The sequence below is a fragment of the Tenrec ecaudatus genome, chromosome X (genome assembly GCF_050624435.1).
Source record: "Tenrec ecaudatus isolate mTenEca1 chromosome X, mTenEca1.hap1, whole genome shotgun sequence".
NCBI classification, from domain to species: domain Eukaryota; kingdom Metazoa; phylum Chordata; class Mammalia; order Afrosoricida; family Tenrecidae; genus Tenrec; species Tenrec ecaudatus.
Window position 1 is genome coordinate 86,709,482 of NC_134548.1, and position 14,703 is coordinate 86,724,184.

Below are 14,703 nucleotides of genomic sequence, written 5' to 3' on the forward strand. Positions count from 1 at the left end.
TTCTGATCATTTGGAGAGTGTCTGAGAAGAATTACTGAGTGGTGAATGATGGGCAAGCATTATAATGGGGCAGGAGGAAAGAAAAAGAAAAGGAGGAAAGAAAGCAAAACATTTATAAAGAGATATATAAATATACATGCATAACTATGTAAATATGTAATTATATAAGTATAGGTATATTTGTCTATGAATGTACACATATATAAATACAATAAGGAATCAGATGGACTCTGGGCCTTGACCAAAATCTCACCTAATTACAAGAACAGTTTGTTCCAACAATGTAGCATTTTATGATACACATGTCCCAAACCTGATCACAAAATGGGTGCTTAAGCAAATGTGGTGAAAAAATCTGATGGTGCCCGACTATTAAAACATGTAGTGTCTGTGGCCTTAAAGACTTGTAGTCAAACAAGTGGCCATTGAGCAGGGGAGTAACAAAGCTGATATGGTGAAATATTAAATTATGAAACATTAACATTTTTATCTTCCTGATTCTGTACTTTTATTTTATGCTTTTTAGGTGGCAGCCAATGCACACATTCCTCCAGATTACCTCCTTAAACTTTGTGAGCGAATTGGTCCTTTACTAGATAAGGAGATCCCTCAGAGCGTTCCTGGGGTGCAGATATTACTGGGTGTAGGCGGGCAGTCTTTGTGATGAGATGCTAAAGGTAAGATTTTCTCTTATTATAAGCATAGGTTATCAAATAAAATAGTGAAAAGGGCAATATTGTTTTATTAGGGAAATATTTTCATGTCTGTCTATTCATTTTCGTCTGGTATCTCTTGCTAATGCTTGCTTTTGTTCATTTTTAATGCATGGGTAAATTTTTAGGGATCGTTAGGGGCCTTTTAAAAACAAACAAACACACAAAAAAGGAGAATATGGTAGAGATTAGGTAAATTCCTTTGATTCTGTGGAGTAGAGATTGCAGATCATACTACCATCAAGTCACTTCTGACTCAGACACCCTATTTAGGGCTTCTGAGACTCTTCAGTCTGCACAGGAGCAGCTGTCCTCAGCTTCCTTTCATGGACCAATTTCTCCCATGGTTTGAACTAATGACCCTGTGGTTACCAGTCCAACATTTACCATACAGCACATCCAGGGCTCCTTGTCACGCTGATCAGTGCAGTATAAATGCTTTAAACATTCTTATTCTTTTATAATGCTCTTATGCTTTGTGAGTCTTGATAATTGCTCCCTAACCATATTTATAATTTTATCTCACACAAATGAAAATTATATGTTTACTTTTTAATTGAAAATATTTAAACAAAAATACTAACCCATTATGAACTGGTTCATAACAATTTCGTTACAGCAGTGTTTTTCAATTTATAGATCTTTTTACCAGAAATGTATATGGAACGTTAATATATAAGATATATAATGTGCTATTTTATAAATAAGAAACTATGAAATTAGGGGTTAAGGACATATTTTGGAGTGATAATTATCTCTAACAGCCAGTTACATTCGATGTCTTATTTTATTAGCATTGTGTTTTATTTTCAATGCTGATTCACAGAGTGAAAGAGTTCCATGAATGATATCAGTTTTTAAGCATCTCATCTTGTTATTTAAGGAAAAAATTAATTCAAATAATGTAGAAAGTTTGAAATGAATTATGTTAGAATATTTTGTTTCAAAACTGCCAAAGAATACTTACTTCACTTGACTTAAGCCTAAAAGTCAAAGTAAAAGCACTCACAACTATTTATAGTGAGGGACCACGTGATAGGGAGCCCTGGAAGTCAGTGGTCAAAGTGCTTAGTTGTTCATTGAAAAGTGTGATCCTACTGGTTGCTTGATTGGAGCAGATGTGGCAATCTCTTTTAAAAAACATTTACAACCTTGACAACCCTATGGGGCAGTTCTCACCTGACCTACAGGACTCCTTTGAGTCAGAATTGGCTTGTGGGCAATGGGTTTGGTTTGTTATCATCTGACATGCAGTCTCCTTATCTGTAATGGCACAACTATCAGGAACCTCATGGCATGGACAGGCACCAAGTATCATTGGGTCTGAACTTTGCTAGCAAATTTGTGTGATAGTAGTGTACTTGCTTATACAATGTTATATATGGAAGCCTAAAAGTCAATGTGCTAGTCTAGGTACTTTGGAGAAACAGATCCACAGAAACTCATGGATAAGTGAGGGTTTCATATAAAGGTGAAGTGTGCATCAAGAAAACATCCGAACCCGGTGCTGCCCAAGCCCACAAGTCCAACATTAACCCATTAACCCATATGTCAACACCAATCCCCAAACTCCTCCTCTATTTCACAAAACAGACGCAATGACGCCCACTGCAGGAGGAAAGCCGAGTCAGCGAATGTGTAAGCATCTCAGCACTGGCAGGGGTCTCCCCATGGGTGCTCCAGCATCCAGGGCTGCATCAGGGTAGGTCCATGCAGCTTCTCTTCAGGAACGTCTTGCAGGAACTGGCAGCGAAAGCAAGGAACTGGTTAAGGCAGGTGCACCCTGCTTTGACCATCAGAAAGCAAGAGACCCTAGAACTAGAAAGGCTAAGCTCACTGAGCCATATATCCCTTCAATTAATCCCACATGTATTTATAGGCCAGGTTGGCACAATAAACTAACCATAAACTAACTCCTTCAACAAGGAACTCCCAATGCCAACTAGAAATCTTATTAATCCATGACACATTTACCTAAGGCTCAGTTATATACAAAGAAATAAAATATCTTGGTGATATGTTGAGATGTTGCCTGATACTAGTCATAATTTAGTTTCTCACATATGCATGTTATTTTTATTGTTCTCACTAGTATGCATGCTATTTTTATCATGGTTCTAATAGTTAAAAATATGTTCCATAAATGCACTTTGAATCAGCCCTTTGCTTTTGTTGCACAGTTAAACAAAACATTGTTCTATTCTTTGATTAACTGATGATATTTTTACATAGACTGTAAGAGTACACTCTGGAATGACTCTCCTTTTGCAGCTCTACATAGAGGCCGGCCTCCAGAACTCCCTGTAAATTATGTGAAACCTCCAAATGTGGGTAAGTAATATTTATGTGAGTTGTAAACATTTTCTTGATTCATTCCTACCAAAATTCACTAGGAAGCCAAAAATAGGTACCAGAATCCAATTTGAAGTATATATAAGTTGATTATATTATTTAGGACTTTCATGGTTAGTCCTGATTTATAAAGCATTTTTACTTAATAATCGTGGTTTTATGAGATTTGGCCATTGTATTTCTTTCATTTTTCAAGACCTTTATTTTTTTAGCAGACATATTTGCTTTCTTATGTTGCACAGGTCTTTGAAGCCATATGGCAGGGTATTTACATATCTCTGTATTTAACCTTGTAGGGATTTTATAGGAAACTATGTAAAAATAGGCTAAGATAACTTTCAGAAGTAAACAAAAATATATTTTCCTTATGCCTGTTGCTAAACTTATGATGATGTTATTTATATATCTTATATGTCTTAAGACCTAACAGTCCCTTCCTATTCATAGTTTTCTTGGGATTACGCTGACCTGACTTTTACAAAGAAATTAAAACATATATTTTATACTGCAATTAGTTTGCACAAGGTATGTGAAAACCCAAATATATGGATAATAATTGCCATTCTGCTTCCTGTTTTTTCACTCTAAAAAATTATATAATTTTATAAAGGGCCTAGAGAGTATACTTTAAGTTTTGAAAGGGATATGTTTCAAATGAATAAAGACCTTTTCTTTTTCTGAGCATATTTATTTTACAATATATAAAATTTTTCTCAATATTAAATAAATTGAGGCTATAAATTAAAAAGATATTTACCGAGGATCATTGATTAAAAATACACCAAGTTTCTTAAGGGAACTAGGACACTTTGAAATATATACCAGATATACTCTTCTGTCTTCTAAATGTTACTAGCAAGCATGGTCTACTTGATTGGGTCTGATTGGCTGCTTTTTCTTTATTTTTGACTGTTAAGAAGTTTTCATACCTTCTGGATGCAGGTACTTTATCAGATACATGTTTGCAAATATTCTCTCCCAATCTGCAGGTTTGCCTGTTCACTTCCTTAACTTTTAGGAAAAGAAGCTTAAGCATCTTAATTATGTTCAAGATATACATTTTTTCTTAAAGTGTATACTTTTCTGATCTATAAAAGAGATCTTTGCTTGTTTTAAAATCACAAAGAATTTCTACTGAATTTTCTTCTAGAAGTTTTAGAATTTTTATGTTTTGTATTTAGATTTGTTTTGAGTTACTTTTTTATGAAGTGTAGTATAAGGTTCAGTTCATATTTTTGCATGTGGATAGTTAGTTATTCTAGTACCATTTTTGAAATGGCCCACCTTTACCAACTGAGTTCCCAGGTCACATTTGCTGAGACCATATGTGTACTTCTCTTTCTGGATTCTCAGCTATGTGGGTTCTCCAGCTTTACTCTTACTGTTTCAAAATTATTTAGACTTTTCTAGATCCTTGTCATTTCTATAAAAATACCTGAATCAACTTCTCAATATCAACCAAAGAAAATCTATTGGGTTTTATTTTGGATTGCATTGAATCTGTACACCAATTTGAGGAAAATTGTCTTCTTAAAATTGAGCCCACCAATCCAGGAACAGAGTGTATCTTTCCACTTATTTAGAGCTTTACTTTCTCACAATAGTGTTTTGTAATGTTCATTGTACCAGTCTTGAGCATCTATTATGAAAATTTTCATTAAGGATTTCATGTTCTTTAGACTATGTTATGTTGGATTTTTTTTGAATTTGAATTCAAAGCTTAGCTAATTTAATTTAACTGCTCTTTCCTACTAAATTGAAACACAATTAGGATTTTGAAGTTCGAAATGCTTCAATTATCAGGGTGATGCATGACCAGGCAGGCTTTGTTCTTTGTACATAGGGATGATAAGGGTGTGAACTGAGTCCATGACTCCTAAGAAGGAAACATTTACTTACTAGACCTACTAGGCACATTCAAAAATTTCATGGGAAAATTTCCATTATCTTTCAATTCCATTTCAATGAAATTTTGAAGCACCTTAATGTTAGCTCTTTTTGAGATTATGATTTTCTATGTATAAAACTTTCTGCAAATGGAGGCAGATTTATTTTCCTTTCCAATCAGGTTAGCTTTATATTTCTTTTTCCTCTTTTAATGAACTAGCTGGTACTTGTAGCATGATGATGAGTAGAAGCTGTGATGCTGGCATGTCTTCTCTTGTAATAAACCTTAATACTGTGTAAAGTAGGCGGTCTTTCATCTTTCAATAAAATTATAAACACCAGATCCCAGCTTAAGGATGTTTCCTTCAATTTCTTCTTGTATAGAATATTTATTGTAAGTTGCTATGTCCATATTACTTTTTAATTTGTCCGGTATATTTAGAATTACACAGTAATATCTTGGGGCTCATTTCAATTGGTATTTACATAAAACAGTGCTATCCAATAGGACTTTCTGTGGTGATAGAGATGTTCAACTTTTGATTTGTGAAACGGCTATTACCCACATGTGTCTATTTTAAGGAGGAACTCAATTTTGAATTGCATTTAATTTTAAGTTATTTAAAATTCACCAACTACCCGTGGATAGTGTATATTGTATTGGCAGCATAGTTCTGGAACGATACACTGATAAGCTATTTTCTAAATATGTGCATAATAGGGTAATATGTTGACTAATGACTCACATAACTTTGAATGCTCTCTATATTAAGAAAATACCTTTTGCTTTTCTTATTTTGAGGGTAGTAACTTACTTTTAAGATAATAGTGTACGCAATTCTCTACTACTCTGTGGGCAATTAATCAACTATGCTAGTTATTAATTTAATGAAATGAAGATGAAGTATCATTAAGATGTTATTTGGGATTTAATTTGCAGATTCCACTCACCACACTATTGTAACACTTAAAATTTATGTGTATTCAAGTTTATCTACAGTGAGTCCCCTAAGGCAAGAGTGAAAATGCTTCCTTATTAGATCTCTCAGGTCCAGTCTTGTCATTTCATTAACTGTTAAGTAACAAAGGTGTGTTACATATGACCAAATTAAATTAGCTAAGAAAATTCTACTAAATTCAAAGTAATATAAAACTAATTCACAACTCTGTGAAGTATTGGGGCATGCATAGTTAATATTTGTAAAATTGCTTAGATCTTACACTGTCTTTATTAAGGACTATTATTTTGTGATCATTTGAAAATTAGGATCCGTTTGCAAAATTCTGTGGTAGTTACACTAGAATTTGAAATTGAACAAAAACTTTTCTGCTTGGCTACTTTGTCATTTCAGGAATAATTTTTATTCTTTTAAATACAATTTTATTGGGTCTCATACAATTCTTATCACAATCCATCCATCCATCCATTGTGTCAAGCACATTTATATATTTGTTGCCATCCTCATTCTCAAAACATTTGCCTTCTACTTGAGCCCTTGGTATCAGCTCCTCATTCTTTCCCCTCCCTTCCTGGCCCCCTACCTCAAAACCCCCTGATAATTCATAAATTATTTTTTTTCATATTTTACACTGTCTGATATCTCCTTTAACCCACTTTTCTGTTGTCCATCCCCCAGGGATTAGGTGTTAAACACAGATCCTTGTGATTGGTTCACCCTTTCTAGCCAACCTTCCCCTTCCCTTCCTGGTATTACTGCTCTCACTATTGCTCCTGAGGGAGTTCATCTGTCCTGGATTCCCTGTGTTTCCAGTTCCTATCTGTACCAGTGTACATCCTCTAATCTAGCTGGATTTGGAAGGTAGAATTGGGATCATAATAGTGGTGGGGAGAAGCTTTAAAGAACTAGAGAAAATTTTATATTTCATCAGTGCCATACTGTACCATGTGGTCCTCTCTGTGCATTGGCTGCTGTGAGCAGGGATGTCATCCTCAAGGCTTGGTGGGCCAGGATGTGCTCCACTCTCTCTTGCTCACCCTTCACTTGTTCCTGTTCACTCTGATCAGACATGCTCTCTCCTTGAGCTGTAGCTTCAGTGCTGTCCTCTGAAGTAAATTCTTCTGGGGGCATGAGGGGCTGTCCACACAGTTGGGATTGGGGCTGGCCTTCAGACCTTTCTATTGTTTCCCTGCTATCGCCACAGGGAAAGAAGAACCAGACTTCAAGCCGGTGCTCCAAGATCAGGAGTAATTTTTTAAAAGGGTTTTTTGGGTCTATTTCAAATATTTTTGTGAAAACTAGTATTATTCATCATAGTAATAATTCCATAAATTTTCCCAATGATGATATTCTAAATAATTTTTTTAATTTCCCTTAGAAATATCAAAAAGTTATTTGTTCTAATTTGAGACTGACATACCCAAGTCACAACCCAAGGAGCACTGGAACAGGCTTTGTCTTCTGAGTTCAGTCATGGTCATGATGCCAGAAGACTCTATTCTCCCCTTTTACCTTGACTCCTGTAATTTCCATAGCAGGCCTGTAATTTATACAACATGACACTCAGGAGGCTGCATTTATTTTAAACTAAATGAATTTCTATAAACGTCAGATTAGCACTGATTGCCTCTCTTTGTTGGGAAACCATTATCTATTACTAAATGTAAAAACATCAGTTGCCCTAATGTGGATTCTGATGCATGATAATGACCCCTTGAGTTGTAGAGTAGAACTGCACTTCTTGTGTTTCCTTGGCTGTGAGCTCTGGTGACACAGTAGTTATGCGATGGGCTGCAAACTGTGCAGTCAGCAGTTCAAAACCCACCAGTTTTTCCTTTGGAGCTAGATGAGGCCTTCTATTCCCCTAGGAGCCCCACAGGTACAGTTCTATCTTGTCCTATAGGATGTCTTTAAGTGGGAATCGACTCCATTGGCAGGCCTGTCTTCCAAGGTAACTTTGGGCAGGTTCGACCTGCCAGTTTTTTGTTCCTAGTCAAGTGTTTGTCACACCCCAAATTAAGCCACTGTCAGTGTTTCTGACTCATAGCAATTTTATATGACCAAGTAGAACTGCCCTTTATTGCCTCCAAGGCTGGAAATCTTTATAGAAACAAAAGCCTTCATATTTCTCTGGAGTGGCTGTGGGTTTGAACTTCTGACCTTGCAGTTAGCAGCCCATCTTGTAATGCACTACTGCACCATAACTGCTTTGTGACACCCAGGGACTTTCAAATGGAAGGACAAACCCCTGGCTATTGAATGGAGTCTGATAAATAATGACCCTACAGGACAGAGTAGAATGATGGCATCGTTTCCAAGGTTGCAAATCTGTATTCACGCAGACCCCTGCGTCTTTTTCCACAAGGCAGCTGCCTGCTGGGTTGAAACTACTGACCTTTTGGTTAGCAGATGAATGCCTAACCACTGTGCCACCAGAGAAGTGTCTTTGTCACAGGAATTTCTTAGGCTATCATAACCCTGTCTATTTATAACAATTAATCAGGTTACAGCATTTTAATCAATCAGAAGGTTGTACATATGCCATTCTATTTTCTGATTAAATTAAAAACTAATAATGTTGCTTCTTTGACTTTTATAGTGGAGAAAATATTAATCCAAAATATCTCATCTTTTCCCCCTGGAGTAGCTAGTAGGACTTGCCATTCATAGTCCAACATTTAATACACTGCACTCCCAAGACTCTATTGCTTGCACTAAAGTAAAGTTGAATAAGAACCTTATGCAGCTGTTGCAAATCTCCTATGAATACTGAATAAGATGTAAAGAAACAGAAAGTGACTTTTATTCAAGGCTTTAATTACATTATATAATGTTAATGTAAAATGTCTTTCTGTTTAGCCTATTGTGAACTTTTTTTTCATTTCCACATTCTTTTATATCATCATACAAAAGTGCATTGTAAAAGGATCTTGGTATTTTTGCTATGCATTTAACTCCATACCTAGTAGCGATGGAACTTTATATTCAGAAAAGGAAACTAATGTAATGTCAGATTTATTCAACTGGAGGATAAAGCAGTCTAAAATGTTCTCTCTGCAAAACCAGATCAAGTTAGGTTGGGAAAGGCATAGAAAAACAAAGATGTGGGATATCTCTTCTTCTATTCGATAAACTTTGTAGAAAGAATAAATGGAATTGGAAATAATGTGTCTTTACCATATTTCACTTACTAGTATCCTGGCAAACACTGGTAATCCTTTGTCCTAACACTACTATATTCAATAACCATGAATTTCAATACCCTGTGAGATTTACTAGTGTTATTTAAGTGATACTATAGATTGCCATTACGAGATAGAATTAGCATGAATGTTGAAGCAATATGGCTTTTGGTACATGTGATTAATTTTACAGGTACAATTTCATTCACAGTAACATAAAATCCCAAAAGAAATAATTCATTTCTTTTGTCCTTTTATTGCAGTTGCCAGGTTTTATATGAATTTATTTGTGGAAGTTTCACGATATTTGTCTGTATTAATTTGGGTACTAGAGCTTTTAGAATGAAGCACATAACCAAGCTTCCAAAGAAAATCCCATTATTGTTAGGTACTATCGGGCCAGTGCCAACCCATAGTGACCCTATGGACGACCGAACAAAACCCTGCCCGTCCTGTGCCACCCTCACCATTGTTCCTATATTTGAGTCCATTATGTCAATCCATCTCACCTCGGGTTTCCCCTTTTCCCCTTCCCCTCTACTTTGTCAAGCATGAGATCCTTCTCCAGACACTTGTGTCCCTGTTAATATGTCTAGAGTACATGGATTTCTGCTTCTCTCCCAGATACTTGCTTCTAAAGAGCATTCTGGCTCTATTTCTTCCAAGACAGATTGGTGTATTTTTTGTGTTTTTTATTTTTTTGTGGCAGACCATGGTACTTTCTGTATTCTCCAGCACCACAATTGAAATGTATTGACTCTTTTTCTGTCTTCCTTATTCAATGTCCACCTTTCAAATGCATAAGAAGCAAGTGTAAATACCATGGCTTAGGTCAAGTACATCCCAGTCCTCAAAAGAACATCTTTGCTTTTTAACATTTAGAGAGGTCCAGTGCATCCAATTTCCCTAATGCAATGCATCTTTTTTATCTCTTGACTCCTGCTTCCATGAGCATTGTTTGGGGGTCCAAGCAAGAAAAGATCCTTGATAACTTCAACCTTTCTCCATTTAACATGATGTTACCTATTGGTCCAGGTGTCAGGCTTTTGGTCATCTTGACATTGAGTTGTGGTCCATACTGAAGGCTGCAAACCTTGATCTTCATCAGCAAGTTTCACGTCTAAGCAAGGTCATGTGATCTGCATATAAGAGATTGTAAATAACCCTTCTTCTAACCCTGTTGCTGCTTTCTCCTTCATAGAATGTGATTCTCCGGTCGTTTACTCAGCATACAGATTGAATAAGTAGAGTGAGATAATACAACACAGATACAGAAATTTATTTATTTTAAATCATGCAATATTCATTTGTTCTGGTTGCCCAACTACCTTTTGATCAACATACAGATTCCAATTGATCACAATGGAGAGTTTCAGGACTCTCATTCTTCCTAAAACTCTTTATAGTTGGTTATGGTCCATAGAGTCGAATGCTTTTGCATAGTCAGGAAAATACAAGTAAATATCTTTCTGGTATTTTCTTGCTTTTAGCTAAGATCCTTCTGATATCAGCAGTTAGATCCTTTGTCACACATCCACTTATGAATCTCCTGGCAGTACCAGGTTATTTTTGTGCTGCAACTATTCTTGGAAGATCTTCAGCAATTTTCAATTGTATGTGATAGTGATAATGATAATTGTTCTATAATTTGCACATTCTCTATTGGGTCGCCTTTCTTTGGAATGGGCACAAATTTGGATCTCTTCCCGCCAGTTGGCCAGGTAGGCGTCTTCCAAATCCCCTGGCATAGACCCATGAGTACTTCCAGTGTGTCATGTGCACGTGGAAACAGTTCAATTGGGTTTCCATCCATTCCCGGAACCTTGTGTTTGGCTACGCTTTCAGTGCGGCTTGAACTTCATTCTCCGGAGTCATTGGTTTTTCATTCATCTCTTGAAATGCTGGAATGCTGACCAGGTCTTTTTGTTACAGTAACTACATTCTTTCCATGTTCTTGAGATGCTTCCTGAATCAAGTCAAGATTTTGTCCATAAAGTCTTCAATAATGGAAATTGAAGCTTTAGTTATTTATTTACTTTTATCACCTTAATATATGATGTGCATATTTCTTTTTTTATAACTCTAGAGCTTTGTGATTTTCATTATAATGATTGGGTTTGTCTTCTTGTGCTGCCCTTTGAAAGTTTCTGTTCTGCTCTTTGACATCATTTCTTCCATTTTCCTTAGCTGCTCTATAATTAAGAGCAAGTTTCAGAACCTATTCTGACATCCACTTTGACTTTCTCCTTAATTCCTGTGTTTTTAGTAACCTTTTGATTTCTCTCCGAATGTTGTTCTTGATGTCATCCCACAGCTCCTCAGGTTTTCTGTTATTAGTATTTAATGCATCAAATCTATTATTAAAATTATTGATATTCAAATTGGATTGACTCAAAGTTTTAGTTTGACTTTCATTAATTTCATTTCATTTTCTTCAACATCAACTTGATCTTGCATAGGAACAATTAATGGTCTGTTCCATCCTTGGCCCCTGCCTTAGTATTAGCTACTGATATTGAGCTTCTCTATTTTTCTTCCCACAGATATAGTCAATTATATTTCTGTGTATTCCATCTGAAAACATCCACATGTTGTTGTAAAAAGGTATTTGCAATAAAGTCATTGACCTTATAAAATTTTATCATCCCATTTCAGCTTCATTACTATCACCAAGTACATGTGTTCCAACTACAGTTTCTTCATCTTTGTTTCAAATATTTTCATACCAGTGACCAATTACTGGAATAAAACATGAAATCAGTGCATGTTGACTGCATGTTTGATCGATTTCAGACATTCGTAAAATTCTTCGATCTCTTCATCACTAGATTTAGTAGTTGCTGCATAATTTGAATAGTACTTGTATTGACTAGATTTCCTTCCATGCCGGTAGTTATTACCTATCACAGATAGCATTGTATTACAAAATAAATTCATTTTGCCAATGAATGCCATGCCATTCTTTTAGAATCTGTCATTTCTAGCCTAGTAAGCCATATGATTTTCTGATTCAAAATGGTCAATACCAGTCCATTTCAGCTCACTAATGTGTAGAACATCACTCTTTATGTATTCCATTTCCTTTTTGGTGGTTTTCAACTTTCAGATTCATATACTGCACATTCCCAGTTCCAATCATGAACGCACGTTGGCAGCCATTTCTTCTCAATTTGAGTCGTGACTCATCAGCAAAGGAAGGTCCAGGAGGTTGTACTCCTACAGGCTTTCCTCCATCCACCTCATTATGGTTGACTCTTTTGGTAAAGCTGACTTCTGGACTGAGGGCCTCATCTTCTGGCACTGTCTTTGACAATGTTTAGCAGCTAATTATGATGTTATTAGTATCTGACAATCCTAATATTATGTAATGCTTTTATCCCTAACGTGTTTAGTGATGACTTTCTCTCAGGTGGAAAGATACGTCCTTCTTCATAGTCTTTTCTTATTATGGAAGCTCTGGTGAAACCTGTTCACATTGAATGGCCCTGCTGATATTTGAAAACACTAGTGACATATCTTTCAGCATCACAGCAATACACAAGCTACCACATTACAACTAACTGAAAGACAAATGGTGGGAAAACCATATTGGGTATTTTCAATCTAGAGACTGAATTTCATAAGTCACCCCAATGTTTCTGCCAGAGTAATTTCTTGGATGATAATTGTCCTCTCCACTTACAAGACAATTAATTCTGTTTACTGCATATTGGACAATGTAAAGTTTGCATCTATTCCATTCTATTATCTGATTTAAATTAAAAGCAAAAACCCCAAAATTATAGCTTTGGCTATGTGACTTTTTTTGGTCTGTCACATTTTTTTAAAACATTTTATTACGGGCTCATACAACTCTTATCACAATCCATGCATATACATACATCAATTGTATAAAGCATATCTGTACATCCTTTGCCCTAATCATTTTCTTTCTTTTTTTACATTTTATTAGGGGCTAATAGAACTCTTATCTCAATCCACACATATACATACATCAATTGTATAAAGCACATCCGTACATTTTTTGCCCTAATCATTTTCAAAGCATTTGCTCTCCACTTAAGCCCTCTGCATCAGGTCCTCTTTTTTTTCCCCTCCCTCCCCGCTCCCCCCTCCCTCATGAGCCCTTGATAATCCACAGATTGTTATTTTGTCATATCTTGCCCTATTCGGAGTCTCCCTTCCCCTCCTTCTCTGCCGTCCATCTCCTAGGGAGGAGGTCACATGTGGATCCTTGTAATCAGTTGCCCCTTTCAAACCCACTCACCCTCCACTCTCCCAGCCTCGCCCCTCACACCCCTGGTCCTGAATGGATCGTCCACCCTGGATTCCCTGTGCCTCCAGCTCCCATATACACCAGTGTACAATCTCTGCCCTATCCAGTCCTGCAAGATAGAATTCGGATCATGGTAGTTGGGGGGAGGAAGCATCCAGGATCTGGGGAAAGCTGTGTTCTTCGTTGGTACTACATCACACCCTGACTGACCCGTCTCCTCTCCTAAACCCCTCTGTGAGGGGATCTCCTGTGGTCGACACTTGGGCCTCGGGTCTCCACTCTGCACTTCCCCCTTCATTCACTATGGTATATATATATATATACATACATATATACACATATATACACATATATATATATTCAGGTTTTTTTTGCATTATGCCTTATACCTGAACCCTTTGGCACCTCGTAATCACACTGGCTGGTGAGCGTCTTCCATGTGGGCTTTATTGCTTCTCAGCTAGATGCCCACTTGTTCACCTTCAAGCCTTTAAGAACCCCAGACACTATATCAAATGATAGCTATATCATTTGATAGCTGGGCACCATCAATTGTATCAAGAATATTTGTACATTTGTTGCTGTCTACATTTGTTGCTATTACAATTTTATAAATATTGAAATTTTCATCTGGGTTAAAGGTAAATTCAAAAGACCCACATGGTGCAATAGTTAAGTACTTGACTGCTAATCAAAAGGCTGACAATTCAAAGCCACGCAGCAGCTTTGCTGTGAAAGAATTGGCAATCTGCTTCTAAAAAGATTACAGCCCAGGAAATCCGATGAGACAATTCTACTCTTTTACCTGGTGGTCCTTGTCTCAAAACCTCACTCAGTAGCAGTCAACAACAACAAAGGTAAGTTCACAAAACTATTGTCTCTGAAGGCTGTCAACTTTAATGAATTTAAAAGACTTAAGATCATGTCAAACTAAATCTATTTCCCCTTTATAATCGAATGCTATAAGGCAGCTATTTTACGAAACCTAATGCAACGTCTAAAACCTTGAGCTGTGTTCATGGGAGTATAGTTTCCCAATCAAAGGAGATAATTTACTATTTTCTGGGATGATCATACCGAGGGAACATTTTGCTCAGTTGTTATTGTAATTTTAAGAGACTCAGTGCTTGATGAACTAGAGCATTTTGAGAAGACAATAACTACAGCAGTGAGTTGGTAAAGGGGTATTTTTCGTTAGAGAGTGGTAGGACAGAGAGGTGCCAGGATATTATGTCTGTAGAGATTCATATGTTGAGAGAAGGTTTCAAGATCGAATAATAGACCAGCTACAGAGTACGATTCATGCAACCTCATGTGTGTCAGAGTAGATCTAT

At 36.5% G+C, this 14,703-nt stretch overlaps 1 pseudogene; it reads left to right on the forward strand.

The window, feature by feature from the left end:
* Positions 1-14,703, forward strand: part of LOC142433489 (bromodomain and WD repeat-containing protein 3-like) — a 72,157-nt pseudogene that overhangs the window by 32,161 nt on the left and 25,293 nt on the right.